The sequence below is a fragment of the Dendrobates tinctorius genome, unplaced genomic scaffold (assembly GCF_039654945.1).
Source record: "Dendrobates tinctorius isolate UK_male_01 unplaced genomic scaffold, ASM3965494v1 ptg000298l, whole genome shotgun sequence".
Taxonomy (NCBI): domain Eukaryota; kingdom Metazoa; phylum Chordata; class Amphibia; order Anura; family Dendrobatidae; genus Dendrobates; species Dendrobates tinctorius.
This window is the reverse complement of record NW_027361965.1, coordinates 364,591-369,742: the sequence shown is the minus strand read 5'-3', so window position 1 is coordinate 369,742 and position 5,152 is coordinate 364,591. Positions and strand designations below refer to the sequence as shown.

General features: G+C 46.0%; 1 long non-coding RNA gene across 1 annotated transcript; it reads right to left on the bottom strand.

Annotated features, from left to right (window-relative positions):
- Positions 1–517: 517 nt before the first annotated feature.
- LOC141073195 (uncharacterized) lies at positions 518–4,401 on the bottom strand. The gene is made up of 3 exons (XR_012226958.1): positions 3,613–4,401; positions 1,586–1,700; positions 518–607 (listed from the first exon to the last, which is right to left on the bottom strand). It is a non-coding gene; the product is annotated as an uncharacterized lncRNA (long non-coding RNA).
- Between the last annotated feature and the right edge of the window lie 751 nt (positions 4,402–5,152).

Sequence of the window (5,152 nt, the reverse complement as noted above, 5' to 3'; positions counted from 1 at the left end):
TATTCCTCTATATATCGCTATGACAGGAAGGATTCTAACACCATCTTTTGGGATTATGACCCTTTAGTATTTGTATCTATTGCAGATAACTTGCTCCTCTTTTGTAACCGCGACCAAATGCAAATTTTTTGTGCTGATTCTCAAAAACCATCTTATTAATGGCCTCTTTTTTTGTGACGCGAAAATGACATTGTTACTGTTTTCATTATTACTGTCCCCTCATCACACTTTTCTGGTGCCTAATAGGGTCTGGGAGGGAGAGCCGACAAGGAGCGGGGGCGCCATATCGCAATATTAGGGGGTGAACCTCCGCAGAAAGGTAGGGGCATTTTTTTAGGCTGCTTTAGGGCCAGGTCCACTTCCCTCCTGTGACTATTATATCTATAAGTCCCCCCTTTTATGATAATTTTGAATATAAATGTTATATATAGTAGGAGGGTCTTTTTTAGTGTAAGTTGCTGTAATTTTTTGGCCCTCTCTCCCTCTGATTCAGTTTTGCAGATTTATCCGGCTGTAGTTACCATTTAGATTGGTGTTGTTCTCTCTAAAGTCGTTGGCACAATTTTGACTTTCAGCATCTTTCATCGGTTTCTTCTTTTTCAGACAACTATAAAAATGAAAAAATAAAAATCACAATGTAAATCACAAAGTAAAACATGTCTGTATTCTGCAGAATGTAAGAATGAAACCTGTTATCTAGTCCTATCTGTAGAGAGATCACCAGTCAGTCATTGTGGTGTCTAGGACAATCAACAAGTTATTTTCATAGAGTATATACAAGTTGTAGCAGAGCCAGGTAGGACAGGGTTAAGTCCGAGCTTTGTAGGATTTGATTAGATGCACCCACTTAGCTTTTTTTTTTTACTACAGCCAGGACCTCTGTTCACTATTTGTGTCTGCTAGATGAAGCAGAGTCGAGTGTGCTGGAGCTAGTGAGTGTTCAGCCAACATTTGAGCTATAGCTGAGAGGGAGATGTGCCGGGATCTCTCTGTGAATGGAGACAGCATGGGTCAGCTAGGAAAGCTGAGCAGTCTGTGTGCAGGAGCGGCAGAGAACCGTTCGTCAGCTGCAGCCTGTATAGTATGAACCGGGCCCAGGAGTTGAACACTTCTGTTTGGCACTGGAGGCTGCTGGAACTCGTACTGAAGGGGACACCAAGACTGGTGGGATCGTGCCTCTTCTATGTATGAAGTTTGCTTCTGGAGAAAGGACTGTAATCTGTTCAGGTGAGCTCGCACTGACATATGGGCCCTGCTAAATGAATTATTTGCTGTGACACCTTTGTGCCTAGAAGAGGATGTTTTTGGTTTGGAATCCCTTGGAATTTTGTGAAAGCAATAAAACTGCACCGGTTTGACCCAAACAGCATTGACTATGTGAATGGTACCTAATGCCTGAGAGCGTGAACCCCTACAAAGTCTAATATATGCCCATCAGTTACCCGCAGGGCACAGCTCCAGGGTGACGTGTGTGAGCCACAAGAGGCCTACACTAAAGTATTCCCATTACTGGAGGAACCTGAAGATGTGACATTTCCTCTACAGACTCCTGTGTAGCCCATAAATCATGACTTACTATACTTACCCATAGATGATAGCAATGGGACGCATGAATACTGCGAGGGCGAAGAGAATGGCGGCAGGTATAACCATCCTATAGACTGCATCCTCAGATGGTTCTGGAGGCACGGTGACATTCTCTAAAAAGAGAAAGAACAGAAGTGATCAGGTAACCAGAGCTGGAATGTGTTCAGAAGTGGAACCAAATCCCTGGACCGGGCGGCCGGAGGAGCCAAGTATGACTATTAACAGAGGGGAATTTAGTGTGGAAAATGATGGATTATTTTTATGTCATATCAATATGTAATGGACCATACAGAGATCTGCTCAGCGTCGGACTGGAATACCTTGGGCCCACCAGAGAAAATCATTCTTGGGGCCCACTATGTAGCTGCATAGAGTTAAATACCAGACCACCAATTGTGCGGTAAAACACGCTAATATCCGGGTATAATATAAGGTTGTACATGTCTTAATTATGTAGCAGGAGTTGTGGTAGCCCCCTCATAGAATATAAAGCAGCCCCCTCATAGAATATAATGCAGCCATCTCATAGAATATAATAATGCAGCCATCTCATAGAATATAATAATGCACCCCCTCATAGGGTATAATACTGCCCCCCTCATAGGGTATAATACTGCCCCCCTCATAGGGTATAATACTGCCCCCCTCATAGGGTATAATACTGCCCCCCTCATAGGGTATAATACTGCCCCCCTCATAGGGTATAATACTGCCCCCCTCATAGGGTATAATACTGCCCCCCTCATAGGGTATAATACTGCCCCCCTCATAGGGTATAATACTGCCCCCCTCATAGGGTATAATACTGCCCCCCTCATAGGGTATAATACTGCCCCCCTCATAGGGTATAATACTGCCCCCCTCATAGGGTATAATACTGCCCCCCTCATAGGGTATAATACTGCCCCCCTCATAGGGTATAATACTGCCCCCCTCATAGGGTATAATACTGCCCCCCTCATAGGGTATAATACTGCCCCCCTCATAGGGAATAATGCTGCCTCGTCATAGGGTATAATGCTGCCCCCCTCATAGGGAATAATGCTGCCCCCTCATAGGGAATAATGCTGCCCCCCTCATAGGGAATAATGCTGCCCTCCTCATAGGGTATAATACTGCCCCCCTCATAGGGTATAATACTGCCCCCCTCATAGGGTATAATACTGCCCCCCTCATAGGGTATAATACTGCCCCCCTCATAGGGTATAATACTGCCCCCCTCATAGGGTATAATACTGCCCCCCTCATAGGGTATAATACTGCCCCCCTCATAGGGTATAATGCTGCCCTCCTCATAGGGTATAATACTGCCCCCTCATAGGGTATAATACTGCCCCCCTCATAGGGTATAATACTGCCCCCCTCATAGGGTATAATACTGCCCCCCTCATAGGGTATAATACTGCCCCCCTCATAGGGTATAATACTGCCCCCCTCATAGGGTATAATACTGCCCCCCTCATAGGGTATAATGCTGCCCCCTCATAGGGTATAATGCTGCCTCCTCATAGGGTATAATACTGCCCCCTCATAGGGTATAATACTGCCCCCTCATAGGGTATAATGCTGCCCTCCTCATAGGGAATAATGCTGCCTCCTCATAGGGAATAATGCTGCCCCCTCATAGGGTATAATGCTGCCCCCTCATAGGGTATAATGCTGCCCCCTCATAGGGTATAATGCTGCCCCCTCATAGGGTATAATGCTGCCCCCCTCATAGGAACTGACGAAAAGCAGTGAAAAAGTCCTCATATCACAAGGTAAAGTGCAAAGTAGGTTTTTATTGAAAGGTGAAACAAACAGAACATGGCTAAAAAGTGACATTGGTAGGAAAAGAAAGGCCGGGTGACCATGGCAGCTCCAAATAAATAGTCATGAGCAATGCATGAACATTGTGAAGTGTCTAACTGTCTAAACATGAATAATGTTTGCCCATGGTCGTGACCATAACTACAGGGAAAAAAAAAATCCCTACATGAATAATTACAGGCAAAAACATACAATAGTACTAATGGGGGCACTTACACAAGAAGGGGCAGCAAGGGAGACCACAGCCGTACCCCAACGCGCGGCGTTTCGGCGATAATGCCTTCCTCAGGGGGCATGTGTAACTGCTGACAAAGGCCCATTTTATAGGGGAAGTGAAAGTGAAAGTAAAATCATGCCCAGGATCAAGACACACCCACCCATCAGTCACAGCTAATGCATACAGATCACAGGGAATGGTTGCAAGTGAGAGCACCAATCACGTCCAAGCACCGGACACACCCACCATCCCAGCCAATGAACACCGCTGACATAGACAAAACACGGGGCCCCGTGCAGTCAAACGTCAGACGGTGGGCAGGAGGGAGGAGGGTAATGTCACGTGGTCCGTGACGCAATCGGCGCATGCGCAGTATGGACAGAATCAACAGCGGCCATTTTGGAAAGGGGAAAAATGTAGGGGCAAAGCTGGAATCCGCACCAGCATATACTGTAATTAACGTAGTGTATAGCAGCCAATATAACGATAGACATAGGGGAGGCCAAAGTAGAATGGATATCATACTAAGTACAGGCAACCAATGGGTAGATAAATGTATCTATATCTGTATCTCTCTCTCTTACGGTATTATAGTGTGTACATAAGACAAGTAAATGTGAGAGAATGATAACAATAATAATAATACAAAAATGAAATAAAAGGAGTCCATACAAGAACCCAACTACACATGAACCAAATCAGGTTAGAAAGGGACATATATACACAGCATTATGTTGGCCCAAATGCAGAAAAAAAAAAAAAAAATACTGCCCCCTCATAGGGTTTAATGCTGCCCCCCTCATAGGGTATAATACTGCCCCCCTCATAGGGTATAATACTGCCCCCCTCATAGGGTATAATACTGCCCCCCTCATAGGGTATAATACTGCCCCCCTCATAGGGTATAATACTGCCCCCCTCATAGGGTATAATACTGCCCCCCTCATAGGGTATAATACTGCCCCCCTCATAGGGTATAATACTGCCCCCCTCATAGGGTATAATACTGCCCCCCTCATAGGGTATAATACTGCCCCCCTCATAGGGTATAATACTGCCCCCCTCATAGGGTATAATACTGCCCCCCTCATAGGGTATAATACTGCCCCCCTCATAGGGTATAATACTGCCCCCCTCATAGGGTATAATGCTGCCCCCCTCATAGGGTATAATGCTGCCCCCTCATAGGGTATAATGCTGCCCTCCCCATAGGGAATAATGCTGCCCCCTCATAGGGAATAATGCTGCCCCCTCATAGGGAATAATGCTGCCCCCTCATAGGGAATAATGCTGCCCCCTCATAGGGAATAATGCTGCCCCCTCATAGGGAATAATGCTGCCCCCTCATAGGGAATAATGCTGCCCCCTCATAGGGAATAATGCTGCCCCCTCATAGGGAATAATGCTGCCCCCTCATAGGGAATAATGCTGCCCCCTCATAGGGAATAATGCTGCCCCCTCATAGGGAATAATGCTGCCCCCTCATAGGGAATAATGCTGCCCCCTCATAGGGAATAATGCTGCCCCCTCATAGGGAAT